The sequence below is a fragment of the Vicugna pacos genome, chromosome 2 (genome assembly GCF_048564905.1).
Source record: "Vicugna pacos chromosome 2, VicPac4, whole genome shotgun sequence".
Lineage (NCBI taxonomy): Eukaryota > Metazoa > Chordata > Mammalia > Artiodactyla > Camelidae > Vicugna > Vicugna pacos.
The window spans coordinates 33,543,951-33,562,757 of record NC_132988.1 but is presented as its reverse complement, the minus strand read 5'-3'; the positions used below and the strand labels follow the sequence as shown (position 1 = coordinate 33,562,757).

At 38.3% G+C, this 18,807-nt stretch overlaps 1 long non-coding RNA gene across 1 annotated transcript in view; it reads right to left on the bottom strand.

Moving 5' to 3' along the window:
• The window catches only part of LOC140685735 (uncharacterized), a 280,125-nt gene extending 267,570 nt beyond the window's left edge, over positions 1-12,555 (bottom strand). The window contains exon 1 of the long non-coding RNA XR_012059096.1: positions 11,441-12,555. This is a non-coding gene — a long non-coding RNA (uncharacterized lncRNA). The remainder of the gene's footprint in view (positions 1-11,440) is intronic.
• Positions 12,556-18,807: the final 6,252 nt, after the last annotated feature.

The following is an 18,807-nucleotide window of genomic DNA, read 5'->3' as shown; positions in this document are numbered from 1 at the left end:
CAACAAAAACAGTTTATATAGGAATATGTTTCTCAGTGGATCAGTTTCAATATTGCTCCCTGTGGTTGAATCACATTTAACCTAAAGGCCAATGTTTCAGCCATCATCTACATGGACATAAATAACGCAGTGATGACAGAAATTTTATTTCCTTCAGTTTTAGGTTTGATATAAGTGTATATCTGAAACTTACTTGACAATAAATAATGCTATAAGAGATGTTGGGAAGGCTAATATTATGTACCATTATCTCTCAGGAAGTCATTCTCATTCCTTGCTCTTCTCTTCTGGTGATTTCTATCCTTAAGGAACCTCCTGTCATTCTAGAATACAAGTTTTAGCATAAAATCTAAAGCTTGATTCTATAGTGACTGATGCAGCCATGCTGTTCTGCTCTCCAGATGACTTTGCAGTGCCCTCACATTCTGTCTTGCTCAAAGGCTTCAGGAATTCACACAGAACTATTGAAGCTATTGATGTCTCATGCAGACACCTGCCCTTTCCAATCCCTGTCCAGACAGTTGCCTAGTTATCTACTAAATTCTCACCATTCCTTCTACTGAAAACTTGGACCTTTTTTTTTTAACTTGGGTGGAATTCAGTTTATTTGGCTACAGAAATATAATTTTACACCAATATCTGCATTGATTATAGTGTAGTTTGGAGTGCCAGTAGGATAAAAAGGGGTTGGCAAGTGATGATAACAAAGAACATGTAACTTTTCAACAACGAGAGCTGATTGAGGCAGCATCCATGGACAGAAAGGCAGAGCATGTTTCTATTGCAATATTTTTTCTTACGTGAAGGAAAGAGAGAATGATAACAAAAATAAGTAGAAAAGCATTAACCTTACAACCTTACTTAAAAAAAGCACATTCTGAAGTCATATAACATCCGCCCAATAAAATATCATGCTAACAATGTACCCCTTACACACTGTTTTTATCATTAGCAGTAGTAAATCATAGAAATGGCTCTATCTGAATGGGACTGTGTTGATAATTGGCTGATTCATAGAAAAATTCAGCCAACTATAGTCATCCTTAAAAAAGACATATCTGTCTTAATTTTCGCTGTAAGCATAAAATATACATTTATCAACCTTTTGATGTAGAAGAGTTTTCTTTTTTCCCGAGTAGGAACCTCTTCTGTGTCATTCTTGAATCCTCTTCCTCCTCCAAACTATATTCTAATTGCTTCAGTTCCCCAAACTTGGGAGTAATTGTTAAATCCTGCCTCTCAGCAAAATTCTAAAATATAACATTCGACTGTGTCTCAACTCTTAATCTCTACCATGTTAGTGGATCTTCTAACTAGCTTAGATTCCTGGCTTTCATCTTTGCCCCTTTTTGTTTACCCAGCAGCTAACATGATTCTTTGAAAGGAGGCCAGATTTGTCCACTCTGCTCAAACTTTCCAATGGCTTTCACCTCATGCAGAAAAATATACAATTCCTTACCATGCTCTGCCAAATCGTATATGATCTGGACCTCTCTCTGGCTCTCTGACCTCACCTGCTCCTGCTCTCCCCTCTCTCCCTGCTCCCTAATCACATGGCCTCCCTAGGGTTTCCAAACCGACCCAACAAGCCCTCAGCTCACACCCTTCATACTTGCTGGCCCTCCAGGTGGGAAGCTGTGCCCTTTTAGGGCCACATGGCTGCTCTTCTCATCTCACATGCCATTTTCCCAGGTCTTCATCGAACACTGTAAACATTACTCCCTCTCACTGCACCCCAATTCAGATATCATCTCCCAATATAAACTGAGGGATGCCTCGTCTACCTTCCCCACTTAAGTTTTATGCGGCCAAGAATTTGGATGGTAATCACAATGCTCAATAAATGTTTGTTGAATGAACAAAATTCTGAATGAATGAACAAACTCATCATCATACATTTCTAATGTTACTTTTCTTAAAGTATAGTAAGAACTTGAAAGCAGTAGGAAAACAATCTGAATGAGGATTTTTCTTCTAGATTTTTGTAATTCCCCAGCCCCTCCACCACTATGCAATTTCTTAATGTTATCCAAGTAATTTTTTTTTACAGCTCCCACTAACATTTCTGGAAACAAAAATCAACTGACTCTTGCTAACCATGTATCTTGCCAGGTAGAAGCAGTAACATACAGGCATGACAGAAAGATCAAAACAAGTATTCAGTACACCTGTTAATTACATATATACCACATTTTTCCATATATAAATTTGTGTACACAACACAGATAAAAGACTAGGGTCATGTTTACAAACATTTAAATGTAAATTATCTTAAGTGATCATATTATGAACAAATTTTTGTTTGTTTTTTCCTTTGTGCTTTCAACACTTTTTCCCCCATAAATACAGTTAGCAAAACTAAATTAAAATAACAATTTTTTTGAAGCTTATGAGTTTTTCAAGACATTTACCTTCAGGTGCTCTAACAGAGAAACTTTGTAATCATGACCATTTTATCAACTTTTGTTCTCTTTTGAAAAAAAATTAATACTAGCAGAATATAAGAAATTAAGAGGAAGATGTTTACAGTAGTATATTCATCTTTGGTTTTTAAACTTTCATTAAAAATTAGAATCATGTTTGAAAACCTATTGATTTTTCACTATACTTTATTCAGAATAAGCTACTTTATACAACAACTTACTCACCTGTATTTGTCACTTTCTCATTTATTATTTACATTTGAATATTAGTGGGTCTAGATAAGAAACTTACCATCTGTCTGTGTGTATGTGTTCAATAGGAACCATGAAAGAAAAATTACAGTTTTTATATTCACAAATATGAAAGAGACAGAAGTAGGAAAAAATATAAGGGCATAACAAGAAAATAAACAAATGAACCAAATGTGTGTCTATAAAAATCAAAGTTGCTGCTAAATAAACATGAAAGCCTGATTTCTGAACACTCCAAAAGAGAATCCAGCATAAAAGAAGGGCTAAAGTTTATGATAGCAATTGGTGGTAAGCAAGATTTCAGGCTAGAACTGCAGCTATTGCTGGAACTCCTTCTGACTAAGCCTCCCTGTAATGAGTAAGTATTGGCAGAAAGGGACCATATGGTTTGACATCATTTCTGTATCAATTCTAAGCCACAGAATGAAAATGGAAGTCTTCTTTTAGCTATTGTGGAGACAAATAGGCTCCTGCAAGAATAGTGACTCTCATCAGGTGTTAACTGACCAAGCCAAGTTTCATCGAAGATTGTGTAGATGCTGCCTGCCACTGGTTCTCAGCAAGGACAGCTGAGCTCACTAAACAGGACAGCTGACTGTGTCTGCCAACTATATGACTGTGTTAGTAAATGTTGTTCTATAAACCAAGATAGATTTGCAACTAGAAGCAATACCACATGTTCTAGGGGCACAGTAAACTGCAGAAATATTGCTCACCTTAGGAACAAAGCTGTTTTCAATTAATCACTTTCTTCCTACATGGAACATTTAATTTTTTCCAAAGATTTAATATAGTAGTACTACTATCACTACTATTAACATTTTAAATGTACTAGATATGGACCAATGACTGTCATATTATTTTAAATATACTCCATTTAGCAGTTCAGTGAGTTAATTACCATTAGTATTCCCAGACCAAGATACTTAAGCTCAGAGCTTTTGAAAGTCTAGTGCAAGGACCCAGAGTAAGTAAATAGTGGAGCAGCGGAGATTCAAACCCAGGTAGCTTGGCCCAGAGTTCATGCCCTCAGGCCATGTGGCCCTGCAATATTAAATTATTTGACAGAGTGGGCTCTGGAATTAAGTTGCTAGGTTTCAAATATTGGCTAAAACTTTTACTGTGTAACCTGGACAAGTACTTAACCTCTCTGAACTTTGTTTCCTCAAACATAAAATCAGATTAAAATTACTAACTTGCTTCATATAGTTTTTTGTAATGATTAAACAAATTAATAAATTTAAAGTCCTTAGAAGAGCCCTTGACAGAAAATTAGCATTCACTAATCATTAGCTATTCCCCCTCCTCTCTCTCTCTCTCTCTCTCTCACACACACACACACACACACACACACACACACATACACATACAGAGTATCTATCCTTTAGCCTTTAAGCATGACATTGAGTGGATGGCCCAGTTAGTTCACTTTTATAATCTCTTCTAATCCTGGGATGATAGCACAACATGCTCTCATATCTATGTGTTTAGATGTCATTCTCTTTTCTTACTGATGGCATTAATCATCAATTTCATTTTTTTCCAGCTCTCTTGAGATACTTTTTATCCAAAGCCATGGAATTTATTCCTCTTTTTGTTGTTTTGCTTTGTTTTGTTTTACATTTTGAAATCTGTTTTTACAAACATTCATAAAATTTTTACTTTTCACCATAAAAATATTTTCATATAAGTGGACTTATATTCTCAAATAAATAAAATTTAAGCTCCTTGAGTTGGGACCACATGCTAAGCTGCCTCTCATTTCACTGAGCTATCCTGGTTCTGAGTGCACAGTTGTCACACAAAATATACTCATTAAAATTGATGATTTTGATGAAGAAATGACGGTTGATTTTCTTCTAGAACAGATTCTCACATTTTATGGCTCTTTGAAATAAAGAAAAAATATATACTTGGAGAAAAACTATAACATTAAATAATCTCTACTCATAAAAGGAATATTATAATTTTTCTTTATCTTTAAATTCAAAAGAGTAATTAAAAATATTAAAGGTGGTTAAGTCATTGACTTTTGTTTGGAATGGCTCCAATGATCATGTTGTAAAGGCTATTAATCCATGTCCATTAAAATCATTTTCTATGATTTTTCTTGGTAAATTTCAATATAAAACACACAGAGATTCCTGTTGCACCTAATGTATTATTTAGAAATAATTATATATTTATAGTTTATGCCTTTTTGAATTAATTAGATAGTGAACCATATCCTAATCAGTGATTCTCAGAGAATAATAGTAATCTGATTAAATTTAAACCTCAGTTGGCACAAAGATGTCTGATGGGAGTCACTTTTGGTAGTCTTTCTTTGACATCCTTTATGATTGTTTTCTACATGTCTATATTAGCCTACTGCAAACTAAAGTACTTATTTCCTTTTCTGTAAAGTACTTCACTTAGGTAGTGGGGTGAAAACTACACTTGTAGTTTGAAATAGATTTTTCAGCACCACACCAATTTAGTAGTAAAAAGCTAAGTAGAAAAAAAATGATTTTGACTTTATTAAGTTCTAATTTACAATTTTAAAAATTATGTTTACTCATCTCTAGACCATCAAAACAAAAAGCAATGTGATATAGAGGCATTTTTCATATATATTACTTTTCTTTTTTTAAAAGAACAAAGCTTGAGGAATAACTCTCCCAGACTTTAGGAAATACTACAGAGCTACAGTAATCAAAACAGCATGGTATGGGATAAAAACAGACATATGGATCAATGGAACAGAATAGAGAGCCCAGAAATAAATCCACAGAACTATGGTCAATTAATCTTTGACAAAGGAAGCAAGAATATACAATCAAGAAAAGATAGTCTCTTTAGCAAGCAGTGTGGGGAAAACTGGACAGCTGCATGTAAACCAATTAAGTTAGAACATTCCCTCATGCCATCCACAGAAATAAACTCAAAATGGCTTAAAGACTGAAATATAAGACAGGACACAATAAATCTCCTAGAAGAAAACAAAGGCAAAACACTATCTGACATAAATCTTAGCAATGTTCTCTTACAGCAGTCTACCAGGCAATAGAAATAAAAGCAAAAATAAACAAATGAGACCTAATAAACTTATAAGCTTATGCACAGCAAAGGAAACCATAAGTAAAACAAAATGACAACCTACAGAATGGGAGAAAATATATGCAAACGATGCTACTGACAAAGGCTTAATTTCCAGAATATATAAACAGCTCATATAACTTAATAAGAAAACAAACAACCCAATCCAAAAATGGGCAGAACCTAAACAATCAATTCTTCAACAAAGACATACAAACAGCCATTAGGCAAAAGAAAAAATGCTCAGTATTACTAATTGTCAGAGAAATGCAAGTCAAAACCACAACAAGGTACACCAGTCAGAATGGCCATCATTCAAAAGTCCACAAATGATAAATGCTGGAGAGGGTGTGGAGAAAAGGGAACCCTCCTACACTGCAGGTGGGAATGCAGTTTGGTGAAGCAGTTATGGAAAACAGTATGGAGATTCCTCAAAACTCTAAAAATAGACTTACCCTATGATCTAGCAATTCCACTCCTGGGCATATATCTGGAGGAAACTCTAATTCAAAAAGATACATGCTCCCCAGTGTTCATAGCAGCACTATATACAATAGCCAAGACATGGAAGCAACCTAAATGTTCATCAACAGATGACTAGATAAAGAAGTTGTGATATATTTACACAATGGAATACTACTCAGCCATAGAAAAGAATAAAATAATACCATTTGCAGCAACATGGATGGACCTAGAGATCATCATTCTTAGTGAAGTAAGCCAGAAAGAGAAAGAAAAATATCATATAATATCACTCATATGTGGAATCTAAAAAAGGAAAAAGAGGACACTAATGAACTCACCTACAAAATAGAAACAGACTCACAGACATAGTAAACAAACTTATGTTTAACAGGGGAAAGGGAGAGGGAAGGGATAAATTTGGGAGCTTGAGATTTGCAAATGTTAGTCACTATATATAAAAATAGATAAAAAAACTTTTCTTCTGTATAGTATAGGGAACTATGTTCGATAATTTGTAATAACCTTTAATGAAAAAGAATATGAAAAAAAATTTGTATGTATATGCATGATTGGGGTGTTCTTCTGTACACCAGAAATTGATACATTATAACTGACTATACTTCAATTAAAAAAAAGATATAAAAGGACACTTATTACTCTTACTTAGTTGCAAGATTACTCAGAAGCTCCTGAATAATTTATTAGTTCACATTTTTGTATCTATCCTGTTAATTATTTTTTAACAACTCTTTCCTATAATTATAATTACATGATTGTTAATGTTTTTAGTAAGTCAATAAAGTATCTAAGAATCATACTAAATTGTTCTTTTTTTTAAACATTTTTCTTATTTTCACTTTTAGGCTATTGTTTCATATTGAAGATTAAAATTTTCTTTTAATTTACTCAGTTTAAAGATAATAAATTTTATCTTTTTTCTATTACAGTCATTCATTTTTAAAAGAAACAAACCAAAACACATTGAGAAGTGTAAATGTCAAGACATAAAAGTAAACCTTCATTTGAAAATGTATGTTTTATTATATGGGGATATTTCAAATCTCCTTCAATATGTAAAAAGCAAAATAAAACATTAGATAGAATATATTTAAATTCATTCTTCAGTTAGCACCCAAGCTTTAGTGGAATATAAAAAGTTTCACTGAGTACAAAAACTTGTTAAATCATTTTCTTCCTGCCAAATATATACATGGCTTAGGGAAACCAATTTCACCAGATAGTGTGCTCATAAATTTTAAAGTTTTATTGGCACACTGCATGCTACCTATTCTACCAAAAGTCAATAAAAAAAATCTTAGGGTTTAACAGTAAGAGAAGTGACGCATGTGGAAAAATAAAGACTACAAAATGAAACCATTAATAAAATGAAAAGGCAACCTATTGAATGGGAGAAAATATTTGCAAATCATACATCCCGTATGTGGTTAAAATCCAAAATATATAAAGAACTCATACAACTCAATAGCAGAAAAAAAAGATTAAAAAGTGGGCAGAGAATCTGAATAGACATTTTTCCAAAAAAGACATACAGATGGCCCACATGTACATGAAAAGATGCTCAACATCACTAATCATCACAGAAATGCAAATAAAAACCTCAATTAAATACCACCTCATACCTGCCAGAATGCCTATCATCAAAAAGTCCATAAACAGCAAATGTTGGTGAGGATGTGGAGAAAAGGGAACACTTGTACACTTTTGGTAGGAATGTAAATTGGTGCAGCCACTGTGGAAAACAGTATGGAGGTTCCTCAAAAAACTAAAAACATCACTACCATATGACACAGCAATTCCACTCCTGGGTATGTGTATCCAAAAAAGCCAGAAATACTGATTCAAAAAGATACACGCACCTCAATGTTCACAGTAGCATTATTTACAATTGTCAAGACATGGAAACAAACTAAGTGTCTATCAACAGATGAATGGAAAAAGAAGATGTGGCATATATGTATTTATATATTTATATACAATGGAATACTACTCACCCATAAAAAAGAGTGAAATTTTGCCTTTTGGAGCAACATGGATGGACTTGGAGGTATAATGCTTAGTGAAATAAGTCAAACAGAGAAAGATAAATACTGTATTATATCGTTTATACATGGAATCTTAAAAACACAACAAACTAGTGAATATAACATAAAAGAATCAGACACAAATATAGAGAACAAACTAGTTGTTACCACTGGGGAGGGCAATAATGGGATGGGGGAGTGGGAGGTACAAACTATTGGGTATAAGATAGGCAGCTCAGGGAATATAGTCAATATTTTGTAGTAACTGTAAATGGAAAGTAACATTTAAAAATTGCATAAAAACAAAAAAATTTAAAAATCATTATGTTGTACACCTGAAATTAATATAATCTCTATGTCAATTATATCTCAATAGAAAAGGAATGCTAAAGGTATTCTGAGAAATTTCAATAAGTCACCGTTCATGTTAAAGAATAACCTTTATCTTCAAATCTAAAAGAAAACATTGCTTCTTGTTCCCTTTCTCTCTAAAATGGGGCCCTTCTCCTGAAAAATATTGTCTTTCTCTCCCCGACCCCAACATCCCCTTTTGCTACTAATTTTGTATGCAATTTGGTAGGGGACTGATGCCTGTGGAAGAAACATTAATCTCTTTTAACTTTCTTTTAGAAAAACACTCCTTACTCCAAGCACAACAAGAACTAGAAAGTATAACCTAAACACAGACAGGCCTCTTCATATGAGATTTCTCCGTCTTCCTTTTCAGACCAGCCCTATTCAAAAGATACTTTAAAATAATGAGAAAGCAGTTGGCAAAAAGAAGTATAATTCTTATGCCATAATGTCCAGTCAACTACCTCACTCTATTATAGTGTCATTGAAAAAAGGAAAATGGCTATTTTTGCACCCACTACAAGGAAGGAATCCTGAAAAAATACCAGAAACATTTGACTACCCACTCTTCAGCACTTGGGCAGCACTAGATCGTGGTGTAAAGACAATCTTCCAAAATGCAACAATGGAAACCTTGAACAATATCTTTGTGAAGTCAGGACCTCAGGAAGGCAGAGAAACAGAGCTTTCAAAGAAGAGTCTTCCTTTGGAAAGGAATGGTGTGCTTTATTTTTATCCACACACCTGCTGAAGGGGATCATGATGTTTATTTTCAGCCAACTCTCTTTTTCAACTTTTTGGTCCCATACCCATATTCAAGCAACCCTCTCTTAGAATAATTCTGTCAACCTGCTCTATACTCTCTTCCAAAGTTGTTACAGGTCAAGCTTGAATTTCCCCTTTTGAACTCTGTAATTCTTAAACAGTCATCTGGATGGTTTCCTAGCAGTAGCTAGGATTTGTTTGATTCATCTTCCTAGGCTCTTATTTCTCCAGTTGCTAAATTGTTTATTCTTTCAGTATGGCCCTGTGCATTGAGGATCATCACTTGTTTGATCAGTTCATTTCCCCCCAATAATATAAAAAATAACTTAGGCTGAAAAAAAGCAAAATGGCTTGCTACTTTTATACTCAAATCCTTTGATTCTGCACATAAACAGACCTACACCATTACTTTGAGGGAATCATGCTGTTGGGAGATTGAGTTAGACTCCTCTATTTATCATGTTCATTGTTTCTATTGTTTCCCTGTGTCACAGATATTTGAAAATGGAAACAAGAATGGTCTGAAATGGCTTCAATTGAACTTAGGATGTGCAAATCACTCAAAATCCTATCCTTTGCTGCAGAGTAAGAGCAAACTTCCTAAAGGATTATGTCAGAAGGGGATGGGAATTTCTGGACACTAGGGGAGATATCTGCACTTAAGAGAAAGAAAAATCATGTTCTGTTCCCACCCACCCCATGAGAGGTCCTCTGTAGCCCCGAGATGGCTTATGGATACTGTAGCTTGCCCAGAAATTTTCCTACTGTTGCTGTTACACCACAAGCACGAGCCAGGGCAGGGATTTCCATTTTCAATTCCAACCCCACAAAGACAGAATAAACATGTCATGCTAACAGCATAAATAGTTGATTCTTCGGCTGAAGGGTTTGCGGATTACTGTGGGTTTATCAACCTGAGATTTTTTGTAATAAAAACATAAAAACTAATTTGATATAGTTTTTGTTTAGTTTTCATATTCAAATAAAACTAGAGATGAAATACTACTTTGTTGAGGGTATAACTAAGGTAAATTACACTTTTACTTGATCTCCTCCTAATTGGAAGGCCTTAGGGTGTGTGTGTATATGTGTGTGTGTTTTCAGGATATAAGAAAGTAATATAATGTGGTGGTTGCTCAAAGAGGCTGATTTTATGTTTGTGTGAAAGTAAACTGAAGGAAATTATGAAATTCCTTTTCCAGGAGATTAGGGGTTGCATCTGCTGGGATCTTTATGACAAATTCTGCCTACAGGTAGAGCAGTGAATTTTGAAGATGTTTCATCGAAGTTTATATCCCCAAGAGTATGTAAAATTGAGTTTGGAAGTCAAAAGAAACAAGGATTCAAAAAGTATATTCCCTTCAAGTAAGTTAGGTTTCTGACCTTGAATTTCAGTTTCTTCATTGTAGTTAGTGCTAGAACAGATCAGTGATACTTAACATTTTCTGTTGTATAATACAACCTGGGGTTGGGGGGCATGGATTTTCTGAAGCCCATCCATTAACTCTCTGGGGTCCATGGTCACCGTTAAATTCTAGGATTAATGACTTCCAGGGTAGCATACAGTAGCTTGATTCCTCTATTTTAAACATTTTGAGAGTATTAAAAAATAAATAGGAGACATCTATTCTCAGGAAGCGACAATCTCATGTGGAAGACACAATGAGCACACATACGAAAAAGACCTAGGTATGCTTCATACGGTGGTCGTATCATGGGACGCAATGCGTACTGCACATATGAGGACACAGAACAGAGACATGGAGTCAGAGAGAGGAAAGCAATACAAGCAGATTCAAGTCAAGGAAAAACTGTTGGGTAGAGGCAAGAAAAGGAACGTGAACAGTCAAAAACTCTGACGAACCGTAAGTGATGTCAGGCACATTTTCTTTCTTTTTTTACTTACGGAAAACTTTGTTTAGTCTTCTTCTTAAAGCCATTTAGTTTAAACACGAATTGAGGTTAACACAGAAGAAAGAACATGAGACTTTCTGACAGGGTCAAAAAGACTCAGACAGACAGACAGACAGGAGGTCAGTCGGGCATTGGTCAGGGACTTACATGTCAGAGCTTCTCCATCTTGGAAGTGAGGCTGGCACAGATTCCGGTCAGTTCCTCAGTTTCCTTAGTCTTCTGCTTCTCCAGCGGGATGAGCATCCGCTCCTTCCCCAGGCTGGCCTGGAAGACCAAGGCCTCCACTCGGGCCTTCCGTTGATCGCGACTCGGGCCACCTCCTCGCTTGCCAGCTTGAGTGTCCCTTCTTGGGCCTCTGGTGCTTGGTATCTTTTCAATTCGTCTGTGTCATCCTCAACTCACGTCTTCAGTGAGTCTCGTTCCTACGCGCGCCTTCATCATCTCCTACTTGTTTCTCTAACCTAGTGAAGAGGTCAGAGAAAGATTTTGCCATGGAGTTCAGGTCTGCAGGAGGGTGGCCATTCTCTTTCAGACCCTTCTGGATCTCAGCCTTGGCCAAGTGCGGTCTCTGAGTCTCCTCCATCGCCTGGTGCGTGAACCCCTGCAGCCGGGCCGAGGGCCGGGATCTTCCGCGCATGCAGGTCCTTCAGGCAGAGCACACCACGCCGGCTCTTCAGCAACAGCGCCTCCTGCGGGGCGTCCACGTCCGCGCTCGGGTCCCCGGCTGTGCGGCGCGTCCGCAAATCCCCGCCCCGGGCACAGGGCAAGTGGACAAGGACCCTCGAACAGCGCCGACTTCTTGACGGAGGAAGTCCCAAACTGCTCCTCCAGAGAGTCCTCGTCTGCCGGAGCCGAGGACCTCAGCCAGGCTCGGAGGTGCGCCCCACTCAGGTCCCCTCAGCTCTGGCCCCGGCCGAGGGGGCGGCGCCCGCTGCGTTGCGTTCCTGCTCGCCCGGGACCCGCGAGTGACGTCCGCTGAGGCCGGAAGCGCCCGCTGCCTCACAGGTGAGTCCTCCGGGGCCGCTGGCCTGGTGCCTCGCTGCTCGGCCACCGCCCGGCCGGCCTGCTCCGGGGGCCCGGCCTCTCCGCCACCTCCGAACGGGTTACTTAGGGTCGTCCAGCTGGTCCCAGTCCAGGTTGTCGGACCCCGGGGAGGGGGCTGGGACTCTCACCCGCCTCCTTGGGGCCTTTCCCGGCTTTGCCTCAGGCTCGGGCTAGGAGGGAGATTCGAGGCCAGGTCTCTTTCCCAGCAGCCTCGGTGGTGGGGGCGGCCTTGTCACACAAGTCACATTCTGGCCTATGGGCTCACGCCTCAAAGCGTCGTCTAGTTGGCCATTGGCCTCTTCCTACAGAGGACGTGGGGACACAGACCCTCCAGGCTTCAGAGGGCGGGCGGGGCCGTGTTGTCAGGACCGGAAGTGACCTGGGGGCCAGCGGCCGTGCCAGGCAGGTGTGCGAGGGGCCCTTCTCTGCCACATTTTCTCTTCTGTTAAGGAAGAAGGAGAACACGTTCTTGAATGTCCTTGAAGATCCAGCCGAGGAGTTTAATTTAATTGCCTAGCAATGAGGTACAACTATTAACTGCAGGGTAAATTGCAAAGATGTGATGATAGGAAATACCTCTGGAGGAAATCCTGCATAGACAGGAAAAGAGTGAGGACAACATACTATGTAGAATGCTCCTTTAATAGTCAAGGGAAAAGCGCAGTCATGGCAGACTGAGCTGTAATTATGCCTGTGGAATTAGAAAAAAAAAACTACTGATCGAAAAATACTACTGCAAATACAAGGAGTGATGTGGTTATGCATCAGAGAAAATGAAAAGGTAAAAACCGAAATAATCCCAATGTGCCCATAATTTAAAAGGGAAAACCCTTAGAGGTGATGAGGACTTCAGATCCAATTGACCCACATGTGGCATGAGAGTCTAGCCTCAGCTTTTGAAGTGGGGAGGTCTGGAGTATTGATGTGTTAACAAGGTATTCCAATAGTGAAGTCTTGAAGCAAATGGGGCAGAAGTCAGATGATTCAAGTCAGATTCAAGAAATGTATGCCTATCAGAAAAGTGACTTTTTCTTACTTGACTTCCTTACTGCTTGGACATGTTCATTTAGAATTTACTTTAGTGCTTGAATTTTTGCCCTTTAAAACAGACATTATTTTTCTAGCATTAATGGCTGGTTATTTAGTCAGCTATTCATTCCTTTGAAAGTCTTGGACAAATAGATATGCTCATGGTAATTGGCATCCCTTCAATTTATAATATTTTGTAAAATAAAAATACATTAAGCTTTTTGCTTTTTAGTAAAAGCATTAAGGTATATAAAAAGTTACTAGGAGATTACCAGTCCTTAAAACCAGCTAGTTATTTTTCCATACTGATTTTTTTTCCACATAGATTGTAAACTGGGACAAATTCTTCCATATGATAGTTATGTCTAGTTTTTTTTTATTTACATTGAATATAGTTTTGGGACTAAAGGACACTCTTTAGGCAATGGTAATTCTATTCAAGTCTGTGTTGAAAATATTTACATACTATGAAAATATAAAATAAAATGCCTCTCAAAAACCTATTTCTCCATGACTTGAGAACAGTCATCAGAGCATTCTTGAGAGGAAAGGTTAGGGGTTGGTAGACGGATTACATGTGGTAATTCCAATAGGCAGAATTCCCTATGTGTTTAGATACTTTCCTTATACTATTCCAAGGAATTTTTGACATCTCCGTTTTTTGTAGTGCAGATCAATATTGAGTCCAAATTTTATTAAAAACTGCCAGGCAAATAAATTAGAACCACTCTCAGCTGCTTGAGCTTGCGGATTGAATTCAGACTCTGGTAAATGCATGTGTGTGTTGATAAACTCAGCTCAGTTTAAAATTACGGTCTTCCCTATGGTTTAGTTCCCTGAGACTCTATTCCCATATGCATCCTTCAGATTTTATAACTATATGTATATATATATATACATATAGTTACAAAATCTGGCAGTTATTTTTTGATACATAAACCTTCTCTTTCCAAGTTTGTCTTTGTAATTGGCCCTCAAGGCATTCTGGAAACTGTAGTTAAAAGACCTGGATGGGCATGGGTTTTTTATGTTGGCCAGAGATGCTGGTGGAAGTTTATGTATTAAACTGGCTACCAGATTTCAAAAGGGAGACCAGAATCCCAGAGTGTCAGAGGCCGAGTAATGGGGCAGAGACCTTAGTTACTGAGGCAGAGGGAAAGCTTATGTTGATAAGCTGCATGACTGGATGATAATCCAAATCTCTGACCTTGAGAGACACTTGGTGATAATACTCCATCACCAGCTCTCTAAGTCCACATCAGTGGTCCAAACTAACCTGTGTAAACACAAATCTAGGTCTCTCTTCCTTTTTTCATATCTTTCCTTAAATATTACCTTCTCTCCAAGACCATCTAGCCATCCTATTTCATGTGTACATACCCCTATCCAGATCTTTTTTTCTCTAAAGTACATGCTATATCCATCTCCCTTAAACAATAGGATCTCTTGGAAACACGGAAGTTGACTATTCCTGAGGATGGCCCTAAAGCAGGTCCAGCATTAGTGAGGTACTCTTGAAGGGCACACAATTTAAGGAGAGACTAAAAAAACAGTAATCAAGACAGAAAATATTTTAATGCAATAATTGAAAAACATCATTAATGTAAAATAATCCATGATGAATAAAATATCAATATTTTAAATAAAGACAGGATTCGTAATAATACTATACTGAGCCATATTAGAAATCTAGGCAAAAGGGAAAAACCAGTGGTATAGAGTTTTCACAATAGAGTGTGAGTTGCTGCACCTTCTTCCCGTATCATTAAGAAAGAAGCACAATGTTTGGAGAACATCTTTAGATTTTGGAGAAGACACACACCTATTTTGGGTGGATTTTTCTGACCCATTTACTGGAGTGCTGCCAAAGCTATGACCTTTCGGTCAAGCTCAGAGCAAGAGAAGTTTCCCTGCCTGGTTCTGGCTGTTCATCTATTTATTTCTGGGGAATTAATGTTACTAACAGTTCTGTGGCAGAAAAGGCTCCCCATGGAGTTTGCAGCAAACCCTGATAGAAGAATAGCAGCAGAGGCTCTGGGTTTTTGGAGCAAAGCCACTAATTTTCTGTCAAATGATTATTGTCTTCTCTCTACCTCTGAATTTTGGCAATGTGTGTCTCCCAATTTAGAGATATAAATGAAGTACACAGGCTTTTCCAGCCTTCTGTGCAACTAGGATTTGTGCATGTGAATTAGGACCTGTCAATCAGATATTCTCACCCCAGACTTTGATTTAGGATCTAATGATTGAAAGAAGTAGATACCATATACAATTGATTTTGCTATGGGAAGAGGGCTCCTTAGCTTCCAGGCCAACAGTAGCCAAAGTTCTGTTGGCAGTCCCAGGGTCTGCTCACTGATGGCAGCAGAGGTGGCTTCACTGAACAGTTCTGTATTGTGATGTCAATGCTGACTGCAGACAGAGCCTACAAACCTAGGTATCTTGTCTTCCTGGAAGCTGTGTGAGCTATCCAGTGCACTTTAATTTCTTTTCAGGTTAAATTATTTAGAAGGTTGTTTCTGTTACAAGTTTTGACTTACATACTAATGTATGGATCTTGCCAAATCAAGAGAAAATTCCAGTTTTAATCTTGAGTAAAGTAGTTTGGCCTATTAAGAGAAAAAATCTTTTCCCTTAAATAATCCTGGAAACTTACTAATGCATTTTTTAACTTATCTTCCTTCTTACCACACATAGTTACTTGGGCACATAGTGTGAATTACATAAATACTGTTGGCTGAATGAACAAGAATATGACTCATACTATTAAATAAATCACCCATTTTAATATATCCTAAATTCTTAACTTACCATCCATTCTATATAAACAAATAAGGAGTAGTGAGTATTTCAGCAAAGTTAGAGTGGCAGCCATCTATCTTTATAGCACTTTTGAGAAAGTAACCCGAGACAGGCTGGCCTGCATAAAGTAAGGGAAATATATCTGCTTGGAGAAGCAGGCTGTATTTTCAACTGTAGTCTGGAATCTAGGATACCTTTTCAAACAATAACCAAAGCTCTGCAGAGTTGAGCCTCTTCAAGAAATTCACAATTGCCCTATGGTTGACTAAAGTTCACTAGGTGTGAGGAAGATTTGCAAGCACCTGGGATGAAATTGAGGCCACATGTCCCTGCTTAGTCACAGATGCCCTTTCCGTCTACTAGGAATAGCCCTGTGGGCTTTCTTGATGACTGAATCTGCCTGGCCTGGCATTCCAAGAAGAGTGTGATTAAAAAGGATAGATGCCAAGAGGAATAAAGGATGCTGGCAGAGATGTTGGAGGCAAAGGCAAGGTGCTCAGTGGTGAGTGAATCCAGGTGTCTACTGCCTCAGTGGCATATGCATTTTGCAGTGAGTGAGGAAGTTGTTTGGGGAGTATCCTACCAACCTTAGTGAAGACAACCTGTATTGATTTGTTTGCTTCTTCATGTTTAGCTGTGGATTTCAATAGCAACACAACTTCAGAGGCTGTGGAAACTGGTTAGTGAAGCTGCCAATCAGGTGCACCAAGGGAAACAAAAGCACACAGACTAGTCAATAGAGAGTGTCATGCAGCTTATAAATGCATCTTCCCTTCAGCTTCCAGTTTGTTTCCAGGGGATGAAACACCATAGTGCCCTGTAACTAGTACCAGAGGTGAGTGCCCTCCTTCTTCCCGGCCTGGGCAAGAAGAAGATGAAGTTCTGTTAATTCAACAAATAACAGACTTTAGGTTTTAGATTAATAGAATCTATCCTCTAATAGGAAAGGCTCTTAGCCAACAGTTTTAAGAGCAAAGTGATAACTGTGAGGATAACACAACTGGCACATTCACAGGTGTGACAAGCATGATAAATGCATCTTCTTGGAAACTCGATCCCAAAATAGGCCCAGGGTGACTCTTGCCTGCCTCTGACAGGAAGGGCTTTTCCCTTACACCTATGCATGGCCAGCTTCAATCAGCAGTGGTTACTTTTGGTGATGTTTCTGCATTCACCAACCCACGCCACCCTGTCTCCTCAATGACAGATATCAGGTCAGCAGCATTCAGGACAATCATTGGAATTCAAAGCTGGCATCAGAGCTGAACCATCTCCTCCTGCATCATCTTACCCTTGCCAAGGCAATCAAATTAGTTCTGTTAACAGCTTGCCAAGTCAGCAAACCTAGTAAACTCTCTGTCTTAGAAAGGAAATGTAGACATTCGTATTGGTTCATATTGTTTTTCTCCCTTCAGTGTGATCTTGGGAACCTTGCCAAAGGGTCTGATGGCTGTCGTCTGATGATGCCATGTGAAGTCTTTAATAAGCTGACATTTCCTGTTGATGAGCTGCTGTGTCTGAAAGCCAAACCAAACAGTGTTTAGGCTCTTTGGATCCCAGACTCTGTTTTTGTCTCTTTCTCTTCCTTCTCCTGACCCAGTTGTCAGCTCTGCCCACCCTCTCTTTCTCCATCTCGCCTGTGTAGATGTGCAATACAGAGGTCAGATGGCAGGCACTGCCTTCCAACAAGACTGAACCTACTGAAAAAGCCTGGAGAGCAGAAAAGCCTGGGCTGTGTTGCTGGCTTTGTTTTGAGACACCAAGGGGAGCATTGGCTGGAAGTGTTTCCTGTGAGAGGGAGAGGCTGTTTTCTGAGAAGGCAAATGGAAGCTTGTCAGTTGGGTTAAAGGAGGAAGCAGGACGTTTTTTAAAGTTCTTGTGACTGTTAATTAAACCATATGAGTAAAGAATAAAAATGCTCAAGTCAAGAAAGTAAAAGTTAGGAGTAGGAAATCAGGAGTATTGCTCAACTGGCCTAAACCTGATTTGCAGTGTCTCTTACTGTATCTTACAGTCAATGGTAGATTATATCCTCAGACCTAAAAATGTGAGTCCTGTAGAAGATTTCAGAGTTTGATGTTGTTTCTTAAGATGCTGGGTTAATTCACACTGGCAAGGCTGCTGAATTGGCAGGTTGGTGACTGTTCACTGTCAGGGTGTCAAAGGACATGTCTAGAATCGGGCAGGCATGATCTACACTGAACTCTGTGGCCACCTAGTGCACGTGCCTCTAGGGTCTAGCTGTTAGTATCTTATGTGATGTTGTATTAACAGGAAAATGTTTTGCCCTATGTGTGGTAGGGGGAAGAATGAAGTGACATGTGAAATACAAGGAGAATCTAGGGTGTGATTTCCTTCCAATCATATTAGCTCTCACACAAGTGATTGCAGTAGTTTCTTATTGATCTGCCTGTAGTAAATCTTTCTCCTCTAAATCCATTCCACTCAATATCACTGGTTTATCTCAAATACAATCTTGATTGTATTTTCCTTCCAAGGGCACTTCTATCTTTTTATTAACTGCCTAGAAGTTACAATGTAGCTGCCTACAAGCTTAATACATCAGGGCATTAAATATTTGGCCTGAGCCGAACAAATAAATAAGACATATAAAACTTTTGCTATAAGGAAAATATTAC